Raw genomic sequence first — 15,482 nt, forward strand, 5'->3', positions numbered from 1 at the left:
ACAACCCACTTTTATATTAAATACATGCAAACAAGAAACTTTATTTATAGCTGTCTCAGAGAGCGTAATTAGTGTTAGTTTACGTAGTTAAAAGTGAATAAATCCTACACTTTAAAGTGTATTCCGCCTTCTACGGTGTCTTTTGTTAATTAAAAACTTGCATTATATCATATATACCTACATAAGTACTAAATAATGAATATATTTATAAGGAACAAGTTATTGTTTATTTGCCTTACAATTTTATGTCCAAATTATACAAATGGATAACGTTTTTAGTTAATTAGTTATTTATCACATACGAATGTTTTAAAAGTTTGCACGTTACAGAGATTGTTAAGTGACGTCACATTTTCACTAATTAGTTAGTTAGATACTATATAACCAGAAAATTTGAATATTGAAACCGGCTTGCTTGTACATGATTATAAGTAATAACTGTGTTTAAAATAACGTAAGTGCAATTAATTTCATACATACTGCAGCTTATCGGACGTCTACTAACTATAAACCACAACTTTTAGAGTTATCTGTTCTGTGCTATAAACTACCTCCCTGCCAAATTTCAATTTCATGATAAGTGGACTTTCGGTTTTGAGTATTTAGTAATGGTATATTTATAAGCGTAATACAAACAGTTTAAAATTTATTACGGTCAGAACCGTACCTGATTAAATTCCAAAACCAAGTAAAAGGCTAATATTTTCCACATTTTCCATTGCGCCCTCAGATCCTTTTTACGAAACGTTACATTTTAAAGCGGAACGAGGAAAATCATTTTATCCTGAAGCCAAATAGCCAATTTTGGTATTAGCGCACCAAATGAAATGGATTCCATCACATTCTTGCTCAAATGTAATTAATTGCGAGTACATACTAACATTGTACAGCTTTTGTTTCTTCGTATACCAAAAATAATTATAAAATCTCTTAATTAGGATGAGATTAAACAAAGTTAAGGTGGATTTACATTTATCTGCTCGCTGTGTTGCATGCAGCATGGCTGCGTTATATTTATGTGTTGTGACATGTCGTGATGACTTCTGATGTGTCGCATACAAAATGTATGATAAATATAATTCCGCCTTTTCTCAATTATTTGTCAAACTAAAGGCGGAACTATATTTGTCTGACGTGTCGCGTCGTGTCGTGACGCATTAGAACAGAATCGGTATCATACATTTTGTATGCGACACATCTGAAGCCATCACAACATGTCACAACACATAAGTGTAAACGTCGCCATACAAAATGTGTGATACCGATTCTGTTCTGATGCGTTACGACACGACACGTCAGACAAATATAATTCCGCCTTAACAGTCCCTTACCCAAAAGCTTGGAGCTTACACCCACCTCGCTATCTCTAATGCAGGTTGGTAGGCTTAGGATCATAATGTCAAACTCTTTTATTCATCACATGTTAAATATGGGATGCAATACCTTCTCTACTCCTGGCTGAAAATTATTACTGAAATTTTTTTTGGAAGAAAGAAAAGCTAAGTATATCACAGCCCGACCCAGGACATAACCCCAGAAACTTATGTTACGAATCCACATAATTATGCTAACCAGTGGAGCAACGAGGAAGTTAATACCGTACTCATCCTGAATACGAGTAGTTAATACAATAAATGTAATATTTAATAATATTTTTTCCCTCCACTGTTACAGAAACTTAAGATGTGGTGGGTATGAAAGAGAATGCTGAGTGCAGTGGACTGCAGTTCGCTCTAACAAGTCCATTCTCAAAGAACTCAGCATCAAACTGCGTCAATAATTTACGGTAAAAGCCCGCATACTCAGCTACTTTGGTCACGTATCTAGACGTGACGATAAAACGTCCATTGAACACATCACTGTTCAAGGAATAGAATAGGATAGACGGAAGACCAGATCTAGTATGAAATAGACTAGTTAAGGCGATGGCGATGCCCTTGCCCGAGTGCGCTAATAAAAAAAATGAAAATTTTGAATAACCACAAAGGAATTCATTAATTACACTTTCGATCAAGTCATCAATATTCTCTTTCAGTGCGCTTTCATTTGAGTTTATACGCTATGTCGTATGGAGATAAAAATATAGCCTATGACACTCACAAATAACATAGTTTTCTATTAGTAAAAAAAAATTCAAAGTCGGTTCAGTAGATCCAGAGATTACCCCCTACAAGGACACAAACTTTACGTCTTTATAGCAGTATAGAATAAATTATTTTATCAAAAATTGGCTTGTCTAAAAAGTCGACATTTAAGCTTTCGTTAAACTAAACCGCAATGCCTAATAGTTCCAGCGTTCTTTTTATGTGACTCGTTGTGTAGGAGTGTATGTTTGGCACTTTTGTCAAATACATTGCTATGTCCATCGATATTAATCGTTAGATGGGCCCCTACATATTATAGAACGCACAATGTTATGTCATTACTCAAAACACGCACATCTAATATTAGTACGCAACGAGCGCATGCTGTGAGTGCACGTGGACTTAAAAAAACATTTTACGGTTTTTTCTTGTTTAATCTTAATTATGCCTTCGTGTTTATTTTGGAAATGTAAAAACACAAGCCGCAACACGAATAAAGAGGAAAGATGCTACTTTCCATGGGTAGGTATTTGCGAAACAAATGACAATTCTGTGACGCTTCGGGGCCCATCTAACGATCTACGATCGATGGCTATGTCTTCGTTTACGACGTGCAATTCAATTTTTAGCTTTATTGCGATATAACGAAAATATAAAATGTATATTGTGATATTTTACGCCACATTTTCTCCCAGATTAAACGGGAACCTGCAATAAAAGACTTCTAGCACGTAAATTATTTAAAGCTAGGTTATTTTATTGCGGACATCGATAGGGAAACATGATATATTTTACGATTACCTACCACACCTAACTAGAAGTCCTAAGCTGATAAATTATTAGACTATAAATAACCGGAAGGTTTTTTCTTATTTGTTTTATTTATGTACGTTTCGCAATAAAATAGTAGATTGTTATACAAGGGGCTAAAAAGACCCATTATATACGAGGTGTTTTTAACTTTTAATAAAAATAAAACATTGAATTACCGTACGGAATTATTTTATTTTCTCGCAATCGTAGTAAAAAATATTGTGTAACACGCGGGACTAAACCCATTATAAACTCAGTTTCTATTTACCAAAAAAAACCTCGTATATAATGGGTCGTTATAGCCCCTTGTATAACAATCTACTATTATACCACTAAACTAACATCCTGTTGTAAGAAATATTAGAATTAGGTTCAATAATAAGTGAGGTCGGATCACCATAGATATGAGTAGCTCAGTTTTAAACGAGATTTAAATAAATAGATAAAATATAATTTATGAAAATTAAATTAAAATGAAAATGAAAACCTAATGCGTAAACTGCCTACACGAACTTCTCACAAATAAAACACAACATAATTACATTGTTAAACAAGCTTCCTGAATGCCTTGCTTCACACCAGACGATCTCGTATGCTATAAAACAATGCATTGCGAAATAAGAAGAATGATTAAAAAAGTTTGCAAATAAAAAGTTATAAATTGTCATCTGACACGTAATACTTGAGGTGTATCTATATCAATAAAGCTCACGGGCCGGCTGGTTGTAACCTTGCTTATTTTATCACTCAATCAAAAAATACTTTTCCCTCCGCCATATCTTGGCTGGAAAATTTTATGGCATAAAATCTTCCAGCCAAATGGAAGCCCGAAATGAACGTTGATTTATGGCGAGATTTTTTTTTATATTTTTCAATAATGTTAAACAAGTATTCTTATTTATGCACAAAATGTTTCCTTTTCCTTTTACAAGTATAAGCCATTACTTTGTTTCGTACTTGTGTATGAGTGTCAATCAAATGTTCCAAATTATATTCCCCAATAATTTGATTCCCCAATAAAAAGGACTCAATAGCTCAACGGTAAGAGCGGTTGGACTCATCACCGAGGGGTGTTGGTTCGATCCTCGCCCCGTTTATCTATGTCGTACACACTCCTAGCACAGTCTTTCCCGACTAGTTGGAGGGGAATGGGAATATTATTATTATAAAAAATATGCCAAAAAAAAACTCTTTCCCAAATATTAGAGTCGCCTGGCGTAGTGGGTAGTGACCCTGCTTCCTGCATCCACGGCCGTGGGTTCGATTCCCACAACTGGGTGTTTTCCAGTGTCTGGGTGTAATTATACATTATAGAAGTACTTATATGGAGTATATAAAGGGGAATGCCCATCCCCGGCCCAGGCCTACCCTTAACGCCCGGCAAATTGCTTATATATATTAAGAAATCAATTAAATCAAAGTGATTACAAAAATAAGGAAACCAATGTAGAACAAAGGTTATGATTTACAATATTTGTCAAAAACAACAGAATTCACTACTCCAACTCCACCACACCATACTCCAGCTAACGCGAGTAGAGTGACGTCATATCCTGCTCATACTACTTATTTCGAACAATTGGGTATATTTTCACGAGTTAGCATTAATAATAATAAATAAATCTTTATTTATCAAAACTACATTATCACAATTAGTTTGAATCCCTGTCTCCTGTACTAGTTATTACTGTGGTACAGGAGGCAGTGTTTTCCCATTTTTAATGCAACAATTGGTTGACAAACAATTTACAATTTAGGTTAAAAAAAACAATAAACCAAAAGAAAGAACAAAAAAAAAATCATGCGAAACTGAAATGCAATAAACAAAACAGGAGTGTGTGTATGTGCATATGAGTGTCTATGTAAAGACAAATGTATGAATATAAAGAAAATAACTATATATTTGATATATACAAATGAATATACTTCATTATTCAGCTTAAGATAACTTCTTCTATAATACAAATATAATAACTTTGTTTTACAATTCTTTAACATTAAACGTTTTAACTCGTAAAGAATTTGTTAGAGTTAGACAAACAGACAACAAAATATACTTACTACTTGTCTAAATACACTTTGTGAAGTGTTCATTGCTCTAATCGACTTGCACAGCTGTGACCGCTACTGTCAACTTGTTCCTTCTACGTCGCGAAATACTTTGATATTACTTTTTCCGTGGAAAATTAAATATTACATTAAAAGCCGAAACTTGTACTAAGACAGCCCTCATTCGCACGAAAGTTTTTTTAACGGACGTTAAAAACGCATTCAAATATAGTATGAAGTTAAATGATGGTCTATTTCCAACGTCCAAAATTGAAAGCTACCTAACAATGCTCGAAAAAAAGCGTCGTGTTTTAAAAACGCTGTCTTGTGAACATATTGGCAATGCATTTGTTGTATTTAAACTCTCGTGCGAATGAGGGCTAAAACAATTTTTGAAATGAATGTAGCTGATTCATACATAATTCCATACGTTTTCAAACAGTCGGAATAAGTTACACCAACTCACAACATTGAATATGACAGCGCAGGGTAGCGAGCAATCGTAGACCGGATGACGCATAGACCAAAAGGCCTCAGCCTCGGAATCGGCTGGACGAAAATTACCAGGAGAGCAAGATCCCCACGCCTAACCCGGGCAAGGAGGCTAAGCCTCGAGGCCCGTACCCCATCCCGGATTTTCATCTAACCAGCATCAAAAGTTACACCAATTCTAACTTCAGAACTGTTGTAGAGGGAACTTTTGTTGTTTTGACGGTGTACGATGTCGTGTAGAAACCGAAAGGATTGTGGATTTTCATCCTCCTCCTAACAGGTTAGCCCGCTTCCATCTTAGACTGCATCATCAGGTGAGATTGTACTCAAGGGCCAACTTGTCAAGAATAAAAAAAAAAGTCACGTTAATGAAAACTACGTGAATGAAACTGCAGAACGTGTTTAAGAGTAAATTATAATTAAGTGAAGATTAAATTGATAGAGCGCAAAAACTATAATAATACGACTTATTCAATAACTCGAAATTTTCCGTTATTATAAAAGCCAAAGACAGCAACAAATACGAATTCTGCTTTCATTGTTACGAGTTATCAAAACACCATTTCACTTTTGGGTGTTCCTTATAAATAACATCCTTAGGCGGATTTTATTTGGTGGTATTTTATTTTTGTTGTCGGAACGTTTTATCTAAGCCCGGGGACCGGCAAGTAAATATTTGCCACGAGTAGGACGTGTTTTTGTACCCTTTACACTACGGCTACATGTACCTAGAGGGCGTTATACGTTAAATATGTTTTTATTGAATAAACAAATTAAGTAAAAAAAATAAAATCCCTACTGTAATATATTTGTAAGGGTAGAAAGCAGTGAAATTGTACCTATATTACGCATTATAGATTATGTATGCGGAGGAGGGGAGTGTTGATCGATCGTCAAGGAATTCCTTAACCCTACATCCTGTAGTCACAAGTCCGGGACTCTGCTCGGAGTTTTTCTCTCTACCACGCGATTGACCCGGCACCTGCACGGTGAATACATGGAATGCTAAAATATTCGTCTCTCGATTATGGTATCTTGCCCTAATCTGCCCCATGTCGCTAGGTCAGAAGCCAAAAAGTGTGGGGGGGGGCAAAAGGCGGCTTTAAACTTTTAGCGCGAGCGAGCGAATTTTAGCGACGGCGTATTGTTATTGTAAGGGAAGTCAACTGAAGGGCCTTAAGGGTTTTTATTTCCTTTGCTATAATTGTTTAATCTCTAGAAAGGGCAGCTGCCCCTTCCTTTCTCCCTTAGACTGCCTGTCCACCAAGCGGAGCGAGGGAGCATAGCGGAGAAACAGACTAATTATTTGAATTTTTAAAGTAGCTCGCAAGTCCCTGTCCACTTAAGAGAAGCGGAGATTTTGTGCAAACCTATTGGTTAATATTTCTTCGTTTCTCGGCTCCACTGCCTCGCTCCGCATTGGTGGACTGGCAGCCTTAGAGATGCCCTTGTCTTGCTCTATTATACGAGTATGTACCTACGTAGTGCAGAAATCGCAAACTTTTTAACAAATTCCAGTCGCGCGTCGTCTCGATACCAAAGCGGCGTCCTATGTCGCACGTGTGGAGTGGAATGCTGAGTAAACTTTGAAATAGTTAGTATGCTTACCGACCACGTACACGAATAACTTATGAACTGCATACTAGCTGGAATTTGGTCATTAGTGTAGTCTTGTCGAAGACTTCCACTAAGATTACTAACGCCTGGCAACACAGGCAAAGTTGTTATGTGATGTGGTATAAATCTTGTATGTCAGCTAAACTTTTTAATTTCAATATTTTTATTAAACGGAATCTTATTAAAATATTTTTTTTAAAACAAGAGTCCCGAAGTGGAAACTCAGTCAAGTTAAGATCCCTCAGTCAGAGAATGTGAGATACTTCGGTATATGTCTGGACAGACGGCTAACTTGGACGAAACGCATCTTCACGACAAGAAAAGCTCCTTTTTACATCAAAAATGATCGCCTGCATCGTGAACTAAAAATGAAAACTGTAAAGACAGAAGTTGTAATGATGAAGAAACCTGGTACAACTTTCAAAAGGCTCAAGAGACGAGCACCACAAGATGTCATGAAATAGACACTACATTTATATTTGGGCAAATCATTGGATTTTGCACCTAACACGCTATAATACAATAACTTAAAATCTCGCTGAATGTCTCACAACAGATTGCAGGAATAATGAAAGACTAAAAAAAATGAGGCGTATCTTAGTACCTTTATCGTAGTAGTATCTTTTTGTGACACAAGTCGTCGGGGAAGTCTAGCATCATGATTATTATTTTCGCCGCCAGCCTTTTGACGGCCTCCGTGACGCAATGGTATGCGCGGTGGATTTACAAGACGGTGGTCCTGGGTTCGATACCCGGCTGGACCGATTGAGGTTTTCTTAATTGGTCCAGGTCTAGCTGGTCTAGCTGGCTGGCTTCGGCTGTGGCTAGTTACCACCCTACCGGCAAAGACGTACCGCCAAGCGATTTAGCGTTACCGTACGTTGTCGTGTAGAAACCGAAAGGGGTGTGAATTTTCATTCTCCTCTTAACAAGTTAGCCCGATTACATTTTAGATTGCATCATCACTTATCAGGTGACATTCAGTCATCTATTTGCGGTGATTTTGAAGGCACAGAGATTAGATTAGATTTTGTAGGTACTCTATCTATAGTATAAAATAATCGTTGGTGATAATGATGAAAAATGTGAATTCTTCTTCGAAATTGTTTCATTTGACAATTCACTTTGAAACGAAGGAATGTTGGAACAAAAATAGCAACTATAATAAAACTGTATTCAAACTGCAATTTGTACCTATCTCGTGTTGTAATACAGTCCGCCTGTGTACATTTATTCGCCACCTCAACTCGCCTTCAAAGTGTTGTCAGGTCATGCATACCCCGGCCCCTGCTAACCGCAGTGGCACTCTGCAAGCTATCAAATACATCCTACAAAGTCGCAGCGTCTTCAAAGAGATATTTCACGTGTTAAAAACAGAGTATCACGCTCTGTGAATTTTTAAATTAGTAATCAGCGAACTATGAACAACGAGTTAAGGGCCCGCCTCATGTTAGATCCTATATTATTTTATTTCTGATGAGAGTGTGTTTTTGTATGCATGAAATATATGTCCAAACTAATATGGAATAGGCTTTAATATTATTTTTTGTAAAATATTATAATTCATATAATTATAACATTTTGTCTTACATTAATAGGTACATTAACTCTTATTTTAAAAATATCTAACAGTTTAACCTTTAATTAACAGATATTGTGGTATATAATAAATAAAGCTATAAGATATAATCTGCTAAGTATCAGTTGGCTGCTTTGGACGCAGTAGATCGCCGAGCCAGAAGACTTATAGGCGAAGACTCACCCCTTCTGAAAAAACTTCAAACTCTTTGTCATCGTAGGAAGGTTGCTAGTCTCTCGGTTTTTTACAGAATATATTTCGGAGAGTGTGCACAGGAGCTATTTGAGCTTGTACCACCGTCATCTTTTTACCACCGCATTGCAAGACACCGGGTAGGTTTCCATCCCTACGTCATTGACATTCCTAGGACTCGTACGAAGCGATTTGCTTCTTCGTTTCTTATACGTATGGCTAGGGTATGGAACTCTCTCCCGAAGTCAGTATTTCCTAATTCTTACAACTTGGGCATCTTTAAGATGAGAGTGAATAGGCATCTTCTAGGCAAGCGCGTATCACCTTAGGCCACATCTACACTTACCATCAGGTGAGATCGTGGTCAAGCGCGAGCTTATTTTGTATAAAAAAAAAAAAAAAAGATATAACGTAAAAGTATCGCAACTTGATTGGAGAATTTGCTGCAGCGTCAAAACATTAGTTACGTTTACCCAAACATGTATAGGTCGGTCATCGGTCACCATAGAGCATAGAATATTGTTTTCTTGCCGCCTAGCCACATTAGAGCAGAGTAGAGGATTATAGCTCCATATCCTATAAAGAGTGAGACCTCACTCTGCAGTCAGCCGTTAAAATGGTCTAATAATGAATTAATAGTTTCAATAATCAAGTTTTTTAAATATATTTCTAAAAGCTACTATAGTAGGTATGGCCCTTAAGGGATGAATCCACCTCGGGACGTGGGTTAATCAAGAGACTTGCAAAAGTTATTTCAATAGTAATCACTTCATACCAAGACGAGAACTAGACGAGATAGTTACAATTCAATATTTGCTCTGCCGTGTAGTTTGCCGAGGGGGGTGTGGCCTACTTGTAAAGGAATTTCTCGAAAGGAATTGTCAAACAATCTTAGCCCAAGTTTGTAACCAGAGATTGATGGAAGTTGGGAGTTTGCACTTTGGAGCACGATAATGAATTATTAAACGTGTGTTTCAATCACATGTACATCTTTATTGATAAGTATAAAGTTTGTTTTGTTAGTTTCTGTAGATCGTCCAATAAACAAATTTTATATAGGTCGTTGGGGTCGCTAACTATGGAGAGAATAAGAATGTTCAGAGTCACACAGCGGGCGATGGAACGAGCTATGTTAGGAGTATCTCTACGTGATCGAGTCAGAAAAGGGGAGATCCGCAGAAGAACAAAAGTCACCGACATAGCTCAACGAGTTGAAGTGGCAATGCTAGTTCGAAGAGCCAATAATATGAAGTGTATGTATTTTTTAATATATAAAATATATAATAGAAAACTATATTAAAATAAATAACTAAATTATTAACTAATTAATATACATACCCATACCAAACTTTAGCTTTCTAGTTTTAACAGACTTTTCAATTAACAACGGAATTAGTACGGATTTTTCGATTTCCAATTACGTTTTATAAGTTGGTCGACCATTACTCTTTAAACAGCAATTGCTTCTTAGTTGTTATAGTTTTCCTTGTAATTTCATAATATTCTACCTTCGTGATTTTTTCACGTATCCATAAACAACCGTTTAGCCGGTAGAGGGTGGGGACACTTGACTCTAACAAAAATTAGCTCCTAAAAGCTTATTATTTTACAAACAGAGGGCCTAGTGGCAGTTTAATACTGTGACGATTGCGTTAACGTAAACGCGAATTTCTAAGGAATCGAAACAGCGCCATCTAGTGGCACTACTGCTTAACTGTTTCAATTACATATAAATTCGCGTTTACGTTAACGCGATAGTAACAGTATGAACACATTGAAAACTCCCACTAGGCACACAGATAATAAATATAGCTACCAAATGAAAACTTTACTGAATATTTTTTCCAGCGCACAGAACATCATAATAAATTACATCAATGTACTGTCCACGGGTAATTTAACTGTATTTTATTGTAGCTGTATGGCCTATCCTCTAAACCGGCGGGTCAAATAAGTGGTACTAACTCGGAACGATGTGATGAAGCTCGTAGCGTTAAGACGATCCTAATGACCTAAAGACATTAAACAAACACTCAGTATATTAACAACTGGCTGACCTCCCGCGGTTTCACTCGCGTCGTTCCTATTCATCTTGGTTAGTTTTTCACTCTCATCATCATCATCATCATCATCATCATCATCGGATGGAACAACGGATGGACGTCCACTGCTGAAAAGCGGCCTTCCAAACACCCGCCGTCGCCGATTTCGAATTAGGTATCGACCCGCAAGCATCTAGCGGCTCCCTGCGAACCGCTGGATTCTTCAGTCCACCTAAGGGGGGTCAACCAACAATGAACTTTCCGGTGCGGGTCACCGTTTCAGCACTTTGGGACACCAATATCAGATCATCATCATCATATCAGCCGATGGACGTCCACTGCAGGACATAGGCCTTTTGTAGGGACTTCCAAACATCACGATACTGAGCCACCTGCATCCAGCGAATCCCTGCGCCTCGCTTGTTGTCGTCAGTCCACCTGGTGGGGGGTCGACCAACACCGCGCTTACTAGCGCAACATCAGATATCATGTTATATATCAGAAACTATAACCTAACATGCTAGAGACACGAAAGTGTGACACGACTTAGCTTCCTTGTTACGGGCTGCTACTAAGAAGTTCTTGGTTAGGTTAGGGGCCAATCATCATTATTTCTAGGCGAACCAATCTGTTCAACATTTGACGAACAAGGTATTTAAACAATTGGATGAACTGTATACCTAACTGTACACTTCTATAGTGTGTTAAAATAATTAGTTTTAAAATAATTAGTTTTTCTTCGTCATTAACAACCGATTTTGAGCACGAATCTTCTCTTAGAATGAGTGAAGTTAGACTAATAGTCGACCACGCTGGCCCAATGCGGATTGGCAGACTTCACATATGTAGCGAATTAAGAAAATTCTCAGGTATACAGGTTTCTTCACGATGTCTTCACCGTTTAAGACACGTGATATTTAATTTGCTAATAACTAACTAGGCTAACACGGCTCTCAGTTTTGCTTCCATTCACAGTATTTAGTTTGCAGGAAATTCGAAACGAATTCACCAAATGTTAAAAGTTGTACTGCATTACTAAGGTGCTAAAAGACACCGGTGAAAATACGCGCCAAGCTAAACATTCGTAGTGTATATAACGCTGGATACCTGACTTCCCGTTGGCTTGGCATCGCTGCCAATTCTAAAGAGACTGCACAGTACCAGAATGTACAATTCCACGTCCCACTACACTTTGAAAGTAGTTTTTGTTTACACCATGATCGCGGGTATCCTTACCAAGTTTGGCAACCGCATTTGTTTGGGAAAACTAATAAGAAAATACTTTTGAATAAAATCTTTACTCCCACTCCTATTGAAACAGCGTTCATTCATCTACTTATCAGAAAGAATATAAGAGAAAGTCCAAAAATAGCTCGCTTTTATTATACTTCTGTGAAACGCTATACAAAATTTACGCTTAGACAACCTTTCACATTCATAAATACGTAACTTGTAAAAAAATCATCGCCACTTTAAATGTACGAGAGATAATCTAAAAAAATATTTTTTTTTTTATTTATTTATTTATTTATTAGCATATCTTGCTTACATACTCATGCTAAATTACAACTTCATATGCTATATGTGTATATGAAGTTATATTAATAATAACATCCTGTATATATTTGTAAAACAGTATATTATTAGTTTTGACATAATTATTTTGTATTTATGACAATTTTAAAATAATAGTTTAGTCAGTAGGTATATCATCTTTCCAAAACGTTCAGCAATTCAATAAAAATATTAAAACTACAATAGTTTGTAAACTTTTTTATAGTTGGCAAAACTTCACGTTCCATTTTTATATGAAACCATTCGTATGTTTAGTCGAACAAAGAAATTGTTTATTTTTCATTTGCAGAGGAAACTCCTAAATGACCCAACGTTTAGGTACTGTCTAGGCCATTGTTCTTTTTATTTATAAAAACTTCACTAAACTGCTGGAAATGGAAACATTTCTGTTTGTAAATATCTATGTTGAAAATTTTCGTGAACAGCTACATCGTTTGCGATTCTAAAACAACAATTTGGGATAGTCAAAGAGATAAACAGTGAAACTATCTAATCAATCATCAATCAATCAATCATCGTGTTTTTCAGATAGCCAACCAATATTTATAATTTTTTTGACTAATATTCACAGGTCTAAAATAACATACTTAATAGACTAAGAGCCAGTGAACCCCAGACCTTCGTCATTTTATAAAAGCTGAAAGTTTTTCAGCTCATGCTCCTATTGTATACAGTACGACAATCAATTATGCAGTTTGGATCGTAGTGGCTTTGGGAGGTAGCAGGCTTTAAGGAACTAGACATTTTATCTTGTTTTTTTTCGGCATAATATGTCAAAAGATGAGAAATCATATTCCCAGTCGCACTTAGCTTCGCGGCAACCCTTCGGATAACACTATTTAATTTGAAACTTCAAGGGACTAGCGAAGGAACTATACTTTATTCTTAGACGGTATAGGGTCTGGATCCCAAAGCCATCACCCGACTCCATAATTGGCTACCGTACTTACTTATGGTAGGAGCATGAGATGACAAACTTTGAGCTATTATAAAATGACGAAGGTCAGGGGTGCACGGGCTCTTCGTCTATAATAATACATCTAAGGAAAAAAGATGTCTAGTAAAACAGAACTTAAGATTCACTGGCGTCTGCTAATAAAATATTTTCCGTACCTATTAATGTACTTTCTTCAGAAATTAAAAAAAAAAATACGTGTGGTACTCGGGGACTGCCGCGGACTATCGCATAGTATTATTTATCAACTTATGCAATTTTAATTGTTTATTTATTTTATTAAAGCAGTATTTTTTCTTTACAAACGAATAAAAAATAAAAGAATAAATAAATAAAAAAATTAAAAATGTTTTTACGTTGAACTGGAAAAGACTTCTGGTTTCCTTTTTCCTTTTCCTGATTGCCACTTAGTTTCACACCACTTTTCACCACTTAAGGTCGCCATTGACGGTCAATTATTCACGTTTCTGTAAAGCAAACGGCAGTACCCACACGGCATACTATACAAGTCATGTACGCAGTGACCAACACACGATCAATTATAGTCGTGGGTGCTACAGAAACGTGAGAATAATTGCCCGTTTGTGGCTAGCAGTTGAGTCGATATGATAACGTCGAAATGTGTTAACTTGATGCACTAGGGTGTTATTTTCTTAACGGAATTTCTTGATTCGGTCGCCACGCTCAAAGCCCGCGATAAAAGCTATACAATAGCCTAAAAATTTGTCTCCTCTTACTAAAGTCACCTTACGTTAATTAAAAACTGTCTAGATACCGTATACTTAAAGTTATATTAAATCATCCGAGGAAGTGGAAAGTTGTATCGAAACTGGGGAACTCTGTTAAAAGATACAAGATTTTCCTCAACAGGTATTAAATTAAAATTCGCAAGTAAACCTGAAACTTCGGTGAATAGTTTGAAAGTCTTCTTATGAACTACATGATACGGAAATTTATCTTAGAACGGTTATACTTAAACGTTTAAATATAAATACATATATTGTAACTATTTTTTACACGCTTCACTTGTGACTATGTAAGAAAATCTTGGAATCTTAATTTGACCCACTTTCCAGTCTTCGATTAGGATAAAATTTAGCACACGCTCTGAATTGTGATGACAATACATGACTAGTTAAGAAACGCCATTACAAATCCAATATGGCAGCCTCCTCAAGATGGCGGACTGGATATGGATATCAAATAAAAGTGTATGTTACAATGTATTCAGCACATTCATTTATGTGCTGAAATACATTGTACAAATTAAAAAATATGGAAATATTTTTGAGCTAAGTCGCAATCTTCTACTACACTTTTTTTTTTTTTATTCTTTACAAGTTAGCCCTTGACTACAATCTCACCTGATGGTAAGTGATGATGTAATCTAAGATGGAAGCGGGCTAACTTGTTAGGAGGAGGATGAAATTCCACACTCCCGGAACCGGAACGCTATATCGCTTGGCGGTACGTTTTTGTCGGTAGGGTGGTAACCAGCCACGGCCGAAGCCTCCCACCAGCTAGACCTAGACCAATTAAGAAAAACCTCAATCGGCCTAGCCGGGGATCGAACCCAGGACCTCCGTCAATAAATCCACCGCGCATACCACTGCGCCACGGAGGCCGTCAAAACACGCAGCATATTTCATAGCTAGATGAATTATGTTACACCCTGATTTAAAAATACATCAGACTTCATCATGTTCCAAATTCGACTAACTGACGGAAATAAATACTGAATTAACAAACCTTTCTGATCTAGCAAAATGATGGAAATTTTGAATTACCAGTTCCCTTAACTGTTGTTAACTTAACTTAACGTAGTTTACTCAATAATTCTGTTTTGTTTTTCCAACCTGTTTGTATAAATCCTAAGTCCTTGGTCCTCCTATAGACCTCTATTCTATTTAAAAAAAAACTAAATTTTTTTGTTTATTTTTTTCTTTGTCTCTGGACCTTTTCCACACCTAGCCACGATGGCTGTTTTACGTAAGTCCGTTGATCCTAACCCACAATGTTACACAGTTAACACAGTTACTCCATCCAGCTTAGGTCGCTTCTGAAGCATAGCAGGTCATCCAGTG

Source organism: Bicyclus anynana, chromosome 2 (assembly GCF_947172395.1).
Source record: "Bicyclus anynana chromosome 2, ilBicAnyn1.1, whole genome shotgun sequence".
Taxonomy (NCBI): domain Eukaryota; kingdom Metazoa; phylum Arthropoda; class Insecta; order Lepidoptera; family Nymphalidae; genus Bicyclus; species Bicyclus anynana.